Here is a 17395-nt window from a genome sequence, read left to right on the forward strand (position 1 = left end):
GTTCTAAGCGAATACGCTGGGCTTCACGTGTGCTGAGTCATCTGATACTCACAACAAGTCCTGGAGGTTGTCAGGGTGGACACCTTACGATCCCCATTAGCAGGTGAGGAAACCGAGGCACAGAGTGTCTACTTACAACCCCAGGTCACACAGCTAGTAAGTGGCAAAGCAATTATTTGTACCTGTGATGAAAAGGAGAGAAAATACTTCATGGGCAAAAAAGAGATGTATGCCAAACACTTAGAAATAAGGAGGGAGGGAGATATTAAGGAAAATCATGTACATATTTGATGTGTAACAGGAGGGGAATTATGGTTGCTAGCTTCAAATGGAATTAAGTCTCAAGAAGGTAGTGTTCGAGGCCCTGTGCGACACTGAGGAAGGCAGAGGCCGGGACAGATTCAGAGCAGATACTTTAGAGAGTATTCCCAGAGAGCTGGCTCCTACTTCAGAGTGTTAAGAGCATGGCCATTCCAGTTTTCTGCCCACAGATGCTTCTCTGATCATTCCAGAGAATTCAGGGCCGCTGTGCAGCTCTTTTTCTCACTATCGTGTATATTTGTTTCCTGTTGCTGCTGTCACAAATTACCACAGATTCAGTGTCTTAAAACAACACAGATTTACTCTCTTCCAGCTCTGGAGGTAGAAGTCCAAAGTCAGCTTAACTGGGCTAAAGGCAAGCTGCTGGGAGGGTGAGGTCCTTCCAGAGACTCTGAGGAGAAAATCTGTTTCCTTGTGTTTTTCAGCTTCTAGTGGAGCCTGTATTCCTTGGCTTGTGGCCGATTCCTCCATCTGCAAAGCACGTCACTCCAACCTCTGCTTCCGTACATGTTATCACATTGCTTTTGCTCTGACTCTGACTATTCCTGGATCCCTCTCACAAGGAACATGTGATTTGATTACACTAGGCCCTCCTGGATAATCCAGGATAATCTCCTCATCTCAAGGTCCTTAACTTAATCACTTCTGCAAAGTCCCTTTTGTCATATAAGGTGACATTCACAGGTCCTAAGGATTAGGATGTGAACATATCTGGGGGCTATTTTCAGTCTATTACAGTTGGTTTCTAGATTATATTCTAAATGGATGGAAAAGTGTAAGCCTGGGTATTAAGGACATAGCATCTATTGCTTGGGTTCAAATCCTAGTTCTGCCACTTTCCAGCCCTGTGATCCTGAGTCAGTTATTTAACATCTCTGTGCTTCTGCTTCCTCATCTGAAAAATGGGGATGATAGCACCCTCATGCATTGTTTTGGGATTAAGTCAGTGCATGTACAGCATGTCAAATATAATGCCTGACCCTAGCTGAGTATTCAGCAAGTATAATCCATTATTATTCTCAATTATTTCATGCAAACACATTTTTATTAAAGTGTTTTAATTAGAAGAGTGCTGTCCATTTGATGAGTCCATTAGATTAAGCTGTTTCTCTAAAAGCAACGGCTGTATGCTCAAAAGATGCCACTTCCTAGCTGAAATTACAAGGGAATGGAAAAATAGGGTGTGTGTCAATATAGTTCCCCTGGGTGGACATAGATATTTACCTTCAAATTAGTCCTTGGCCAGAATTGGCATTATTTACAGTCCGGGGAAAAAAAAATCTGCTACATTTTTCTCTTAAGAAAAAATAATAATGATAATAGCCTTCCCTACCCTAGGGGAAAGTGCAAACAGAACTTTGGACAAGTCTTTGCCAGACAGAGCATATCAGGTCGATCTCTTTTTAAGACCTCACATGAAAAACAATGACCATAGCATCAACTTACCTTTTTCACTTTATTCTTTTGACCTCTGATACTTCATGATCTTTGTAGGTGCATGTTGTTAGGTAATATGTAAAAGAAAGAGTTTTGAAATTAAAGAAAAAAACAAAAAAAACTCCAACACACAGCACACACACACACATACACAATGAGTGTCTGGGGTAATCTGAAGGCCAAACTGGGTAAACTGGAGCCGTTGGTTACCCTGGATGTAACCTTGGGCAAATCCCATATCCTCTGTACCTCAGTTTCCTCAGCTGGAAATTGGTGCTATCATACCCATCTTATTGGATATTGTGAAAATCAAAGGAGATGATGGGTGTAACAGTGCTTGCCTGTTCCTAGCACGTGGTAAACAACAATGTGTTAAGAACAGCGCTGATGATCATAGCAGGAGTAAAAAGGAGGAAGAGAAGAAATCATTATAAGAGCAAAACTGGAAGGTCTAATCTAGGCAGAAAGTAAGAAAACACAAGAAAATGACAAATCGTGTGGTTTGGAGTATGGCTAATAGCTAACTATGTATTCTGTTGAATTTGTTTTATAATAGCACCAGTGTAATAATATTTGAGGAAGAAAACACCACTGGGAATTGCTTTCTTTTAAATGGAACAAGCCTCCAAAGCCCATCCCTCCCTGTGTTCATATTTAAGTCTCAAGTTCTTCCTTAAAACAGGAGGTAAACTGACATGGAGCTGGGATTCCATGTGCTGATGAAATCAACAAAAACAAATGAGCTGTACCTAGCACCCATGGACTTGATTTTTTTCCTCCAGCTGCCATCACTGTAGAGAAGAACCTAAGAACAATTGTTTAAGGGAGGGGGTTTACATGCCAGCATACTTGATTCTGTTGAGATTTTTCCATGTCCCTCAGAAACGAAAGCGAGAGGAAAACATGTGTAATATCTATCCATTCAGTGCTAAATTATTCTGCATTACGAGATAAGTATTTTGAAATTTCTATTGAAGTGGCCTCAAGGGTCCCCATCACAGAAGTAGACTCTTTTTTTCTTAAGTTGGCTAATTCACCGGATATTTACAGTGTTATCAGAAACCACTAAGGAGTCACAAACCATTACTTCTACAGGCAATGGCCAGTGTAATTAAATCTTTTAACCTTGCTAGCTTTCCCACTTTGCCATTATCAGTCACTGGGCTTAGCGTATAATTGTTGGTCATTAGCCACCATCTAGCTGTGTGACCTTGAAAAGGTCATTTAAAGTCTCTCGACTTTAAATTTTTCCCCATAAAAGGAGGAAGGAAACACGATGATCCCCAGGGTACATTTCACCTCCAAACCCAACACCAAGGTTCTATGATGGTTTAAACATCTGGTTAACCTTTGAGAATAAATGAGAAGAGAACAAGTATGCAGCTCTGCCAACAATTTCTTTTCTCTCCATGGTTGCATAAAAAACTTCCCAAGTTGCCTCTGGATTGCAAAGGATGGCATTGCTATTATTTTATTTAAATGAACACAGGATTACAGGAAACTTTGTAAAAATTTTATTTCTAACTATTCTTTAGGGATCGGTCTAGACTAGAGTGTGCATTTGGGCAAATACTGGATTCCAGTGAGCTATATACTTTAACTGTGTGTTGAAATATAAGTTGGCATAAAAGAACCAACAAAAAAATCATTACAGTATTACTATTGGTCGATAGTAAGAGGAAAGAAATATTCTCTGAAAATGAACAATAATGTCTTGTTAACAGATTTTTTTAAAAGACACAGTTTCAATTGTTTATTCAAAGAAGGCTACCTCCCAATGCTTTGAGCTTCATGGAAAAAGAAATGGCTTTTTGATAAGTTATGTGAATTGTATTTTGACATAAATGTCAATGTTTGATCAGGAGTTTTTTTCACAAATGCCAATCTGGGAGGGCAGCTAGTTCCGTGAGTCCTTTTGCTTAATGAAGAAGCTTAAGTAGTCATTTTTATCTTTTGTTCTCATGCTGGATATCCTTCAAAGTGAAGCTACTCATTCTGTTAAAGCAGAAAAATATGAACTTTGGAACTAGACAAAACAGTGTTCAGTTTTGCCTTTGTCTCTAAATTAACTCAGTGGTGTTGATATGTTCTCAAAACCCTCGGAGCCTCACTTCCCCATCTGTAATATGGGAATAATAATACCTTCTTTTCAGGCCTATTGTGTGGATGAGGTAACACATCTAATGTGCAAGTTGACTCCTGGCACATGGTAATAACATTTATTGAGTGCTTACCATATGCCAGGTGCCTTTCTAAGCACTTTATATATATCACCTTATTTAATCCTCCCAGCAACCCTATTAGGTGGGTGCAATCATTATTTTCATTTTATAAATGAAGAAACAGAGGCAAAGAGAGCTTACATAATTGGCCAAGGTTAAATAACCGCTAAGCATTAGGACCAGGATTCAAGTTCTCATGGTCTTTTCCTCTAGGGACCATATTTGTGACACTACACTACGCTACCTCAGTAGATAACTCAGGATGTGGTTGCTGTTTTTACTGACTGTGATAGTGTACATAAAGCACTGAGTTAAAGCATAGAGCCTGGCTGGGAATCCAAATGTCTTCCTTGTTCTCTCTCTTACTCACCCAGGACAATCAAGCCTTCAGTGAGTCATGTGTATTCTACCTTCTAATCCCTGCCCTTTGTCTGTTTCACTTTGTCTCCATTGTTCCAGGCTAGGGCAGAGGCCTCCTAGCAAATGTTCTCAGCCCCTTGGTCTCCTCTTCCCTCTCCTGCAGGGTGTAGCCAGAGAAGTGCATGTGTGTTTGTGACTCCCACCTAACTTCAACATTTAGGGCAGCTTCCCATTTTTCATGGCTCTTAGAGAAAAGGCAAGGGTCCCCACCTTGTTCTGCCAGGTCCTGCTCTGAGGTGAGCCAGCCTAGGTCTCCAGCCTCTTCCTTCACCTCCTGCCCCAGCCACATCCCTGGAAACATGAATGCTCATCCTTTTGTCCTCTCCCTCAGCCTAGGTAATGTCTGCTTTTTCTTCATCTTTGTCCAAATATCACTCCTTTGGAGAAGCCTTACTATAATTCTAATCATATGTATATGTATGTATGTGTACATGTGTATATATGTATGTGTGTTTCAAACAAAAAAAACGGTCCTCAAATAATGGTAGATAGTAGAGATATTGTGGTGACAGCAATGCAACCCTTCTTGGAATGATGAGACTTTTGAAATGTAGGGTTCATGTAAGTCACTGGAATGAACCAGTGCTTCTGACTTGTGGAAGCCGGCCTGGTCGCTAAGGCATAGTCCACGGTCCCAGCCTCCATTCAGGGGGATATCCTCCAGCTATTAAAGATAGAGCCTGGGCAAAAGTCAGCTGCTGCTTAAAAGGGCTGGAAACTCAAATATCTATCCAAGTACAATAGAGCTCTCCTCTTAAAGGCTGTGTGATTGGTTTGTTTTCTTCCCTCTTAGGGAACTTGCTTTTGATGACCCCACCCCTTTGAGTTTTAGAGCTGCTTTAGAGGGTAATTTTAATCCAATTTCACTTGTATTGTTAACACCAGAGTTTGGAGGGTAGGAGAGTACAATTGTTCTTTTAAGATAGGCCCCAGGATGGCCTTGAGCAAAAAATAATAGTATAATAATTAGTAGTAAAAGGGTCTAGGTTTTTTTGTTTGTTTGGTTTATTTTTTGTTTGTTTGTTTGTTTACTGCATCTCAGATTTTACTTCCCTTTGGCTGTTAGGCAAAGCTAAGAACATCTCCAGTAATAAAGATTTGCTTAGTTACTTCTGTGCCTTGGAAGTTCTCCTTTCACTTTATTTTTTTTCCTTTTTTAGTGACTTGTAATCAGCTGCTACTTTAGTTTAATGAGAAAAAGGACAGGTTACATGACATCAAGATGAAAGAAACTGCTAGATGGCCATGGTGGGGAAGTTGTTCAGGTGGAGTATAATAAATAATAAGTAATTAGTACAGGTCTGATGTGTCTAAAAACTGTAGGGAAGAGGGAAGGAAATTTTGCAGTGGAGACAAATAGCTGCAATTTGAGAATGAGTCCAAAAACTGAGTAAGAAGCCCTGAAGTAAGAAATGTATGGACACTGAGTTAGAGACGGGGTTTGGGGGCATCCAATCTGAGAATTATGAATATAGTGAAGGAGCAAAATCATTTTCTTTGTTTGTAGCCCACTCACCATGGTCCACTCCTCCCCTCCAAGCCTTTTGGTTTAATGATCAGATTGTGTCAATACCAAAGGCCAGATAAGAGTAAAAAAGAAATGTCAGTTCAGGATTCTGCTATCTTTTTCATTGTCTCTGGGAGTTAGCAAGTCATCTTTAAAATGGGACATTTTAACTTATCTAACATGGCCATTCTGAGGTAACTATGGAAAAATATTGTGAATCACTGCACTCTTGAAAAGGGTGGAAAGAATCAAAGATATTCCAGACCCGGGAGAGCTTTCTTAGGAACTCACACTATCATCATTTTAAATGTCTCCAAAGACAGTCACGCATCATCCGGCTTCAGCTGACACGTGACCCCTCACTCAATTGCATTTTGAGCTCCCGACTTAGATAATTCAGTAACATTTTCACCTCAGGATGCCAAAGCAAACACTGGTCCTGAACTTTGCCTCTTGAACTACATTTTTCTCTGTGATGCTCTTTGGAATTCCCTACAGATGTTCTCAATACTGGCATGTAGAGGAAGGAAGTTCACCCTGACTCATAACTCTCTGTTGTTTCCAGTGGGTGATCATTTGTCTCCTCTGTCCATCTGCCTCCCTTTGTCTCGATCAGTGAGGTGTGTATAGGAAGCTCTGCATGCACTTGACAAGCCTTTCAGGTCACAACAGAGGGGACTGCTTAGCAGGGCCACTCAGAGAAGGCTCACCTTCCAAAAGAAACGTGTCGAGGCTCACTTGTTGGCAAGATGGATTAACAAGTGCTTTCCGTTGATGGAATAGCTCTCTGGTGATCTAATGAGTGTAGTTGGAAATTTTAGCTTTTTCTGGCTGATAAATGATTATGATCCTTTCTAATCTAAGAAATGCCAAGTATTAAAAACCTTGTAGTAAAGCATGTGGGAGTGATCATTCCTTATGGCCTTTGATTTTTGTCTGAAGGTTGAAAATAACCTTTGGATTTTATCTCGACAAGGAAGTTGTCCTCGATGGAGACAGACTTCATATTTGGCATAGAGACAGCTGCTGGGCTATTCCTAGGCCATTGAAGACATGGCAGCTGGCCCAGTCTGAATGGCTGCTCTCTCCTGGTTGCTTGTTTAAACAAAGGTCAAGCGAAAATTCTCTTTCTCCGTCTTCAGTTCAGGAAGGAATAAGGGAGTGACTACAATGTTATCTTCAAATGAGAATTTCCGTTTTCCTTAGGCATCTCTTTATGGCCCTAATTAAAGTTAATGAATGACCAAGTGTGGGACAAGGGTTGAGTGCAATATAGCTCACCTGGGGTTCCCCGTGGCTGCACATTTTTATGGGAAATGACCTTCAGTTCCCGCGGATCCATTGTTAGGCAATCTCTTAATTATAGACTTTATCTTTCCAAAACATCCAAATCACATGTTAGCCAAATAACTTAGATTCCTTTCTAAGTGCTGGAGCTCTTCAATCAAGTTAGCCAAAGAGGCTAAAGTTTAGGTAAATAAAAGAACTCACAAACGATTCTTTACCTTAGGTGTTTATGAAAAGGCTCTGAGAAACCTTTAAAAACAGCAAACACATTGAAGAAAAATTCTTATTCTGAGCCCCAAAACATAAACATAAATCGGCTAAAACTAGAGGTGCTCTGACGGGGGGGGGGGGGGGGGGGGGGTTTGGGGATGGGGGAGGAGCTGGGGGGGGAACCTCGGGGCTCGCCTTGGCAAAGTTGCCTCTGCCATATGTTCCAGACTCACTTCCCTCCCCATCACCTCCTCAGAATCTCAGGAGACCACAGAACCAAATCCTCGTTCAAAGGCAGAAATTTTTCATGGCCTGCAAATATGTAAAATACGCTTTGGAACCAAGTTCTTCTAAAGACCCTATGGTGCTTTTAGATAGTATGGTATAATAGATGCTGACCTGAGTCCTTGACACATTTACCCAGAACTCCTGCATAAGGACGAGAGGTGGTATTCTTAACCTCAAGCAGTTAAATATTTCAGTTCTCTGGAACTGCCATTTCCAAAGAGTTTGGGAATTGCCTATGGCCTATTCAGAAGCCATAGGAAAAAAAAAAGTTAGTTTCATTTTCTTTTACAGTCCCCCCTCATTTTTCATCCCTAGGAGTAGCAGTATTTCTAGCTGTTAAAAGCAAGTACTTTTGAGTCTCAAATCTAACACTTGATTTGAGGCAATTTGTCTAACCTCCTAGGGCCTCAGCTCTCTCATTTCTAGAATCGGATGATGATTAAACCTGCTTCACAAAGCTGCTCTGAGGATAAAAGGTAAAGAGCTTAATCCAGTCCTTGGCAACTAGCACATCAAAATGTGCTACCTACTCTTCTAACAGCGTTGTTGCTGTCATTGTGATTAAGCCACGTGTCCACGTACTTTTTTTCACTAGACTTGTCTCTGACTTCTTCTAGACTGTTTGGAAAAATGAAATGTATCTGCAATGTGCCATTCTTTGTATCACTATCCCAGAGGTTTTGAAGAATAAGTTACAGGGTCTGTAGGCATTTCCAAACATGTGTGGAACAGAGAAGATCCCGTTGACTGTATTCCAGCTTCTGAAGCAGATGATGGTGTAAAATATGTTATAAAAGAACAGAAAATTAGTTTACTCTGTAGACACACTTCATGGTTTTTATACAATTTCCTAGTTTCACTAACCTGCCAAATATGTATTGAATATGTACTCTATGCATGATAAGTGCTGGATTCTCCATGAGATCCTATTTTGTGTAAGTCTTCAGGACACTCTTAATAAGGTTCATTGATGGTCAGGACTTAAGACGTAAGGTAAAATCTCACAAGCAGAAGTTTCAGAAATCAGTTCATGGCTAGTCTGAATTCAGGGAGAAGGAAACCTTCAGAATGAAGCTCTGGAACTGGGAGAGATGAAGAATTACCTCCCCAGCTTGTTTTCAGGGAGTGGCTCCTCTGTCCTCTGTGTTTCGAAATGGGAGGGTCAAAGTTAATGTAGACGATCTTGATGAATATTTTCCGAAAGTTAGATTTTACAAATATGAAGCACACCCGCCCCCCTGAATTTATGGGGAACAGGCAAGGCAGCCAAAGTTTTGCCAGAGGAGAGGTTTAAATTCTCCAGAGGGATGATTTTGACTCTTACCAATTGTCCTCGTGAAACTTAGAGGAAGGAAGGGTTTCTTCAGAAGCTCCTGCAGGAGTCTGTGTCTTTGAGTTGCATTGATGCCTCATGTCATGCTTGTCTCTGAAAATATAATTTATTTCACTGCAGACTGAAAACTGAAGATCTGGCATATCTGAGTGGTCTATCAGTAGGGATTTACACAGACCATTCTCTGCACAGGAGCTTTTAAAGGTCACAAGTCCAACATCAACTCTGGCTTGAAAACTATCTAACAAAACTCATTTTCAAATAGAATTTCCCCTGGTGGGAAGCTGATGAAATGCAAGGGATTATATGTGAGTTTTATTTTTAAAAGTTTATTTAAAACATGTCTGTCCAGAATTCTTGAGGACATTTAAAAGTACTGTTTAATATTTAAATTATTTAGTCTAAATAATTCTGTACTTTTCACATGGGAGTCTGTATTTATAGAAATTAATAAAAACTTCAGATTAGAAGAAGAAACAGATAAGTTTATATTAAAATAAAAATCACACACAGGTGAATTCATCAATAGCATCTGTGAATATGTAGTATGTACGAAGTAGTGTCAAGATATATGTGGATATGTGTGTGTGTGTCAGTTATAGCTTTTTAAGAAGTATTTCACCATATAGTGACATACAAAATTTAGTCTTTTTGGAACAATCCCAATTATTTCCTAAATCCCATTATTACATATGGATGAAGGAGTCATATGTAATGCCATATGATGAAATAATCGGCAGATCAACCTGGTAATATTTTAAGAACAGAGAAATATTCTAAGTGAAGGAGACTCATTTTGATGTTGTTTTGTATCTTATTAATAATTTGATTTTTAAAATTTAATAATTAAAATATTCAATAAATATTTAAAGATAAAATATTATTAAATAAATTTTAAAATTTTTAATTAAAATATTTTAGTTAATAATTTTAAAAAATCTCTGGGGCTCTTGATGTGCCGTGGTTGCAGCTGTAACCATTCTGGTGCAAAATCAGTAATCTAAAATGATCCTCGGGTTGGGTCAGTTTTGATAAACAGCTGCACATTGGGTGAAGCAGAAAGTTACACTGATCATTTGCACAGAATCCACCAGTTGGCCTGGGGTTTCACTTTAAGCCATAAATCCTAAACTTCAGAGAGGAGCCAGCTTACCTATGTCAATGAAAGGATATGGAAATGTGATCACCCTGAGAGTTAGTAGGTGGGAAATAAATAATAGATAATGTTGAATGTAGACCTTTAGAAACGATGTGGCTGGAGTAGTGCTCCAAAGGGAGAGACACAGTTTGACTGAGTTAAGAAGCTAAGGGTTGGTATTTTAGAAGTTGCAGATTTGCCAGCCTGCTTCGTTTGGATACCTTTGGAGACAAGATCTACCAGGATCTGGGATCTTTGCTTAGAAAACCCCACATAAGGACCTTGTTTCTGCAAAGGCCAAGAGAACTGAGAACTTTGTTCCTTAACCTTAGTATGTAGAGTAGTTTTGATACTCAGAACTCGAATTAGCAGCTTTCAGCTGAAGGGAGACCCCATCAAAGATATTAATAGAGAAAGGGTGCCACCTATTACTCACATGCTTTGATCTGGGACCCCCTTAGATCACAGCGAGGGCGTGGGGTAAGGGGGTGTGGCAACATACCTGTCTTTTGAGACTGCCCTGAATTCTTTTTTTTTTTTTTAATTTATTTATTTTATTTATTTATTTTTGGCTGCATTGCGTCTTCGTTGCTGCACACGGGCTTTCTCTAGTTGCGGCAAGCGGGGGCTACTCTTTGTTGTGGTGCACGGGCTTCTCATTGTGGTGGCTTCTCTTGTTGCGGATCGTGAGCTCTAGCCATGCGGGCTTCAGTAGTTGTGGCTTGCAGGCTCTAGAGCGCAGGCTTAGTAGTTGTGGCGCATGGGCTTAGTTTCTCCACGGCATGTGGGATCTTCCCGGACCAGGGCTCGAACCCGTGTCTTCTTCATTGGCAGGCGGATTCTTAACCACTGTGCCACCAGAGAAGCCCCTGCCCTGAATTCTTGATTGGGCACTCAAAAGAAAGTTCCAAGTGGTCATAGAAGTAGAAGCTGGGTAAAATGAAAACGAATAAAAGCAGCCGAGACTTTAAAGCCAGGAAGAGAGATTAAGAAGGGGCAGGATTCTGTATCTTTCTTTAAGACTGTCCTTTTTTTTCCTGTATTTATTTAGTTTCCATGTGAAATTCTTAGGCCTTTGTAAAGGAGCTTCTTGCCATGTACACAGGTGACTGGGCCTGCTGCTGCTCTCGGTGGCCTCTTGAGGAAGGGAAATGACTTCAGACACCTTCCGCCTTCCCCAATCCTTCGTAAACCTTAAATATGTCAATACAAACATCAAGTGAAAAAGAAAAATTTCGCCAGATTCTTGGTCACTGCCTGTACATGGACAGAAGTCCATTACACCGGGAGTCACTGATACCATTAACAACAACTTTGCATCATTTCTTAAAAAACTGACTACACATCGAGCACAGACATCCCAGTTCTTGGGTAAACTCCAACTCAATGTTGCAGTAAGGAGAGTCCTCAACCTCAGCACTGAATACACTTAAGCCTTAATTTTTGTCAGACTTCCTTGAAAGACAGACCTTAGGGATTTATTGTGTGTACTTTGCAAAGAAGCAAACTGCAGCTTAAAAAGACATAATGCTCCTGAAGTCTCTTAGCTCGAAAGAGAGGACTAGGATAAGTACCTAGTCACCTTATTTCCAGACTTCAGTTTAATTTATTAAGTTATTAATGGTGCATTGCCTATTTCAAGAAGGGATTTGATGCAGATTGCAAATCAAGTTCTCTTTCAAAATAGATCTGACTTCTTTGTGGGAAGATGAACCTGTAAATGGTAAGGACAAAATAAGGTGAAGAGTTTTAGTTGACAATGGAACAGAGTCTGGGCTTTTCGGCGCTTAGACTGGAATTGGACTCGGTTATCCTATTTACACCAGCTTAATTAATGCTTCAAGTCTACAGCTACACAGTGACTAAAAATGTCGGGAATATTTGGATCAAAATGGTTACAGCTGTGAACGATCATTCATTCATTCATCCATTCATCCTACAGACATTTCTTGTGTTCCTACTACTAGGTGTCAGGAACTTTGACCCTGAATGTACTCCTATGTACAAAGCATTCATGATCTTTGGCATACTGTGGAGGTGGGGGTGATAGAGACAGGTGTTAACACATCCATGAACAAATTATGGTAAGAACTGCATTAAATATGGCAGCCAATTAATTTTTTTTTTTCATCTAGAACTTATTTGAGGCTATGCAGTAGAGAAAAATCACTCACTTATTCCCAGTAAATGGATTTAGAATCACTTTTGTGACGTGAAATCTCTTCTTAAGTTACGAACTTCCCATCTGCAACATTCTTTACAGCAAACTTATACCATTGTGTCAGAACTGGTTTAATGATCTTGCTTACAATATAAATAAAACACAGTTCTCTATCTGTAGAATTTAGATGTTGTAATGCATCTGTCTAGAAGCTAGTTAAAATGCACATTTCCAATTAGAAGTAAGCAGACGTGGTTATCTAGCACAAGAATTCAGATGCATTATTATTATTAGTATTATTAGTATTGCTATTAGCAGTAGTATTTGCAGGTGGTTCAAATTACCATCACTACTTTATTATCATTGATAAGGTACTAATGCAGTAGGTTGACATAGGGATTGACTAGTTCAGGGGTCCCCAACCCCTGGGCCACACAGCAGGAGTTGAGCAGTGGGTGAGCGAGTAAAGCTTCATCAGCCACTCCCCATCGCTCCCCATCGCTTGCATTACCGACTGAATCATCCCCCCTCCCCACCTCCATCCATGGAAAAATTGTCTTCCACGAAACCGGTCCCTCGTGCCAAAAAGGCTGGGGACCGCTGGACTAGTTGATTGTTGCAATATGTAATTAATCTGAAGTAATATGATACATTTTCCCTGACTCCATACAGCCTTTAAGATGTAAGAGGATTTAAGCAAATTCTTTTGTTCCACCATTTCCAGAGAGTAGATGTGGAAAAGATTTTAAAAAGACAAAATCATTTGATAATCCTTTCATAAGAAAGCTATGATATCCTTAATACCACATATGCTATAAAACAGAAGAATTGTGACTTTTTAGGCATGACTCTAGTTTATGATTTCAAAAGCCAAATGTAGATACTTAAATATTTATAAATAATGGTTCACATGCATGCTTGCAAGTTACAAGAAATTTTTTTAAAATGTGAAGAACTGGGAAATTGTGGTTATTTTCTTTGAATTTTTTCAAAAATTGGATTTAAAAAGCCTTTCTGCCTGCAATGTTTTAGAGATATCACTGCTTGAAAGCAAGAATCTGTAATAAAAGCAAATGACAATAGCTTTCTAGGCTCTAATCCTGTGTTCCCACTAAAAATATCTTTTGGGTGGGCATGACATTAACCATTTTATCTTACAAATACAGTAGAATATTTAATGATCTTCCATTGTATTCTGGAAAATAGACTGTTCTCTCTCTCTCCCTCCTCTCCCACTCTTCCCTCCTTTGCCCTTTCTGGTACTTTGCCAGAACTGTCTGCTTCTTTCCTGGAGTCTGGTAATTGAAGGTAATTTTTTAGAAGATGGTTTCAATTATCTAAAGCCAGTGGAATGTTTAACTGCCCCTTGCTATTGGTGAGCTTGTTTACATTGGGGTTTCAGATGAATTTAGATTACATGCAGCCAGATGTTATCTGCTATGGTAGCTTTAAAAAAAAAAATGTATGAGGGAGGGACTTTATACCATATCTAGGTCAACTGACCTCACATTTCATAGAAGTATGCCATTCTGAGTAAACTTTTAGGGTAAACTTTTAGTCATAACTATGAGAATGTATGTCCTGTTTGCACTACAGAAGATCTCATTTTCCATGTGTCTTTACAATATGTGATACTGACCCAAAGAACCTGTGTCCTGCAAAAACATTTGCCACCTATCTAGTTGGAGATAATACAATTATAAACTAAAAGTTCATTCATGTTCATATTGTGCCTAAACTTCACAGATTTACTGTCATGCTTCCAGATAATAGAAAATAGATGCTGTGATATTTAATAAGAAAAAAAAAAAACTGAAGCAATAAAAGTCATCTGTGAGTCAACAACTAAATCTCTAGTCTGTAGACAATTGCAGACTTATTTCCTTAACTGACAGCTTAAGCGAAGGCTTAGTAAGATATACTATTTGTACAGGTTGAACTTTAAAAGTTGGAAAGAAAAACTGAATACACACATTTTAACTTAGAAAACAGATGAATTAAGATGGATTTAATCTCTCTGAAAGAATTATTTGCTTTGTCAAAGGATCCAGAATACACTTAAGAAGTTTAAAAATAAAACAAGTTGGCTTTCAGTGTGAATAAAATACAATTTCAACTTCAGAGTTAAATTGCATGTAAATTTAAAAAGATACTTTTTTTTTGGTTGCATCTTCAAGAAGGCATCAGGTATGATTGTCTTCACTATAGGTAGGGAGAGGCCATCCAAAAATTGTTTTAGGAAATAAGATAAATATGCATACAAATACATACATACATGCTTACATGCATATATATGTATACATACACATATATAATATATACCCACATGCATACATATATACATACATATATATAATATTCTTTTTTTCTTCACATTTAGCTATGTAGAACTTAGCATACTACCTGAACATAGTTGGCACTCAATTAAATTAATAAAAGAACAAATGAAAGGTTCTAGGACTTTCTGCAAGTAGAAGAAGGGATGCCTGATAGGAGCTGGGCCTGATAGGGATGTAGCCAGTGTCAAAACCATGGTCAGGGAGGAAAGAGTGGGTTAAGGCAGGAAAAACATTCTTGACTTCTCTTCCCACCACCTGTTCTTGTAGGGCCTCTTGTTGCACTCACCTAACAAGAAGTCCAATGGCAAGGGTCCCAGTTGAAACAGTAGGTAGGGGGTCAACCTCCACAGGCAAAAAGGAGGGCAGAGAAGAGTGGAAATGGATATGGAAGAACACACACGCACAAAAAATAGCCCATGGGTATTTTCTGTCGGCTCTACCCTGAGATTTAAACCTGATGAAAAAATGCCATTGACAGTTATTTTACCACTATTACAGATGTCTTTCTAGGTGATGAATCTAATTAGTAATCCAAGCACTGTTTCTTTATGACTCAGACTTAGTTATCCTTTTTTTTTTTCCAAAGGAGAAATCTGATTATTAACCAAATATTAAATGAATATAAAAACTGCACCATAATATTTATTTTTTCAATATAAACTGTGTATATGGCCTCTTAATAGCCAACTATACACACAAAACACATTTGAAAATCAGTGTTAAGTTGCAGAATAATTTGAGAAATAAAATATAAAACATTAGCTATCATTTTTGTTTGGATTTTACCCATCCTATGGATTCATATTTACAAATAAAACTTGAAGAGAGATAAGAGAAGATTAATTATTTGATAAAGTATAAGAGGAATTAGAGTTCTTAAGACAATTTCATGAACAAGAATATAGATAAAAGATAAATAGAAAAAAAATGTGTTGAGTCTAAAATAACCATGTGTAAAACTCATTCAATTTCAAAAGATTAAATTCATCCAGGTGTAATGCTTAAAAAAATTCTTATGGAGTATATTCTCTGACAGTGGAATTAACCTAGATATTAATAACAAAATGTTAAATTAGAAATGTCTAAGTGGTTAGAAATTAAGGCATACTCTAAATAATTTATGGAATTAAACTATCTTAATGCATATTAGAAAATATTTTGAAATGAATGATAATGAAAATATTACATATCAAAACTTGTGGGATGCAGCTAAAGAAGTGCTCAGAGGGAAGTTTATAGCATTAAAGGCATGTATTAGGAAGTACGGAAGGCTGAAAATCAGTGATATAAGTATTCAGCTCAAGAAGCAAAAGTACAAGAAAGGTAATAATAAAGATAAGAAAAGAAATTGATGTGATAGAAAACAAACACATGATAGAGAACTTCAAAACAGGGAAAAGCTTGTTCTTTAAAAGATTAATAATATTTTAAGCTCAATACAATTGATGCAGAAAGAGAGGGCAAGAGAGCACATTTTACCAGTATCAGATATCATTACTGATATTATAAAAAAAATTAACAAAAACAGGATATTATGAATATCTATATGCTAATATATTTGAACATCTTTTTAAAAGTTCACATTTCCTTTTGACTTAAAATATCTAAACCCTCACAAATTTTTTAAAAATAAATTTAAATAATTTAAAACCTCCCCACAAAGAAAACACCTAGATATTTTTACTGGTGAAATTTTTCAGTCATTCAAGTAGGAAATTTATTTTGTTGTATAAAATCTTTCAAAGAATAAGGAATACGGAGAAGGGAATATCTGTAAACTTATTTTATGAGGTCAGCATCAATTTGATGGCAAAACCTGACAAGAAGTTTATAAGAAAGGTAAACTGTAGGCCAATATCTTATGTGAACAAAAATATTATCAAATAGGATTCAGAAAATATAAAAAGGATAGTGTATTAAAACTAAGTTGGGATTATTCTTAGATTAATTCCTAGAAATTATTCATTCACAAATGAATCTGTATAACTAACCAGTTAACAAAATAAAGATCAAAGTATGATTGTCTCAAAAGATGGGGAAACAAGAATTTCCACTATAATCACTTCTATTCAACATTTTGCTACCTGTCCTAGCTGTGCAATAAGGGAAGAAAAATAACTACAATGGATAAAGATTAGAAGGGAAAAAATTAAAAAATATATTATTCACAAATGGCATGATTATGTTTTAGAAAATACTTAAGAATATTCATATGAACTCAGAATTAATATATGAATTCAGCAATGTTTCTGAAGTCAGTATATAGAAACAAACAGTATTTCTATATATTATCAATGAAAGCAGGTAAAAAGTCTCAACAGCAGTCCAAAGTGGGTGTTTGGGAAAGAGAAGGGCCCAGAACACGGAGTACTACAGCTGTCGGTGAGTAAATGTTCATTTGATAAGCTACCAGATCACCTTTTTTTTTAGAAATTCACGTTCTTTTTTATTTATTTATTTATGACTGTGTCGAGTCTTCGTTTCTGTGTGAGGGCTTTCTCTAGTTGCGGCAAGTGGGGACCACTCTTCATCGCGGTGCGCGGGCCTCTCACCATCGCGGCCTCTCTTGTTGCGGAGCGCAGGCTCCAGACGCGCAGGCTCAGTAATTGTGGCTCACGGGCCCAGTTGCTCCGTGGCATGTGGGATCTTCCCACACCAGGGCTCGAACCCGTGTCCCCTGCATTGGCAGGCAGATTCTCAACCACTGCGCCACCAGGGAAGCCCCAGATCAC

The 17395-nt window shown here is 38.3% G+C and overlaps 1 protein-coding gene and 1 long non-coding RNA gene across 10 annotated transcripts in view; one reads left to right on the forward strand and one right to left on the reverse strand.

Annotated features, from left to right (window-relative positions):
• MACROD2 (mono-ADP ribosylhydrolase 2) overlaps positions 1–17395 on the forward strand; it is a 1990905-nt gene that overhangs the window by 934438 nt on the left and 1039072 nt on the right. The window lies entirely within an intron of this gene.
• LOC309613645 overlaps positions 10692–17395 on the reverse strand; it is a 46752-nt gene continuing 40048 nt past the window's right edge. For both annotated transcript variants that reach the window (XR_014235830.1, XR_014235831.1), the window contains one exon: positions 10692–17081. This is a non-coding gene — a long non-coding RNA (uncharacterized lncRNA). The remainder of the gene's footprint in view (positions 17082–17395) is intronic.

The sequence above is a fragment of the Balaenoptera borealis genome (assembly GCF_965194805.1).
Source record: "Balaenoptera borealis genome assembly, chromosome: 16".
Lineage (NCBI taxonomy): Eukaryota > Metazoa > Chordata > Mammalia > Artiodactyla > Balaenopteridae > Balaenoptera > Balaenoptera borealis.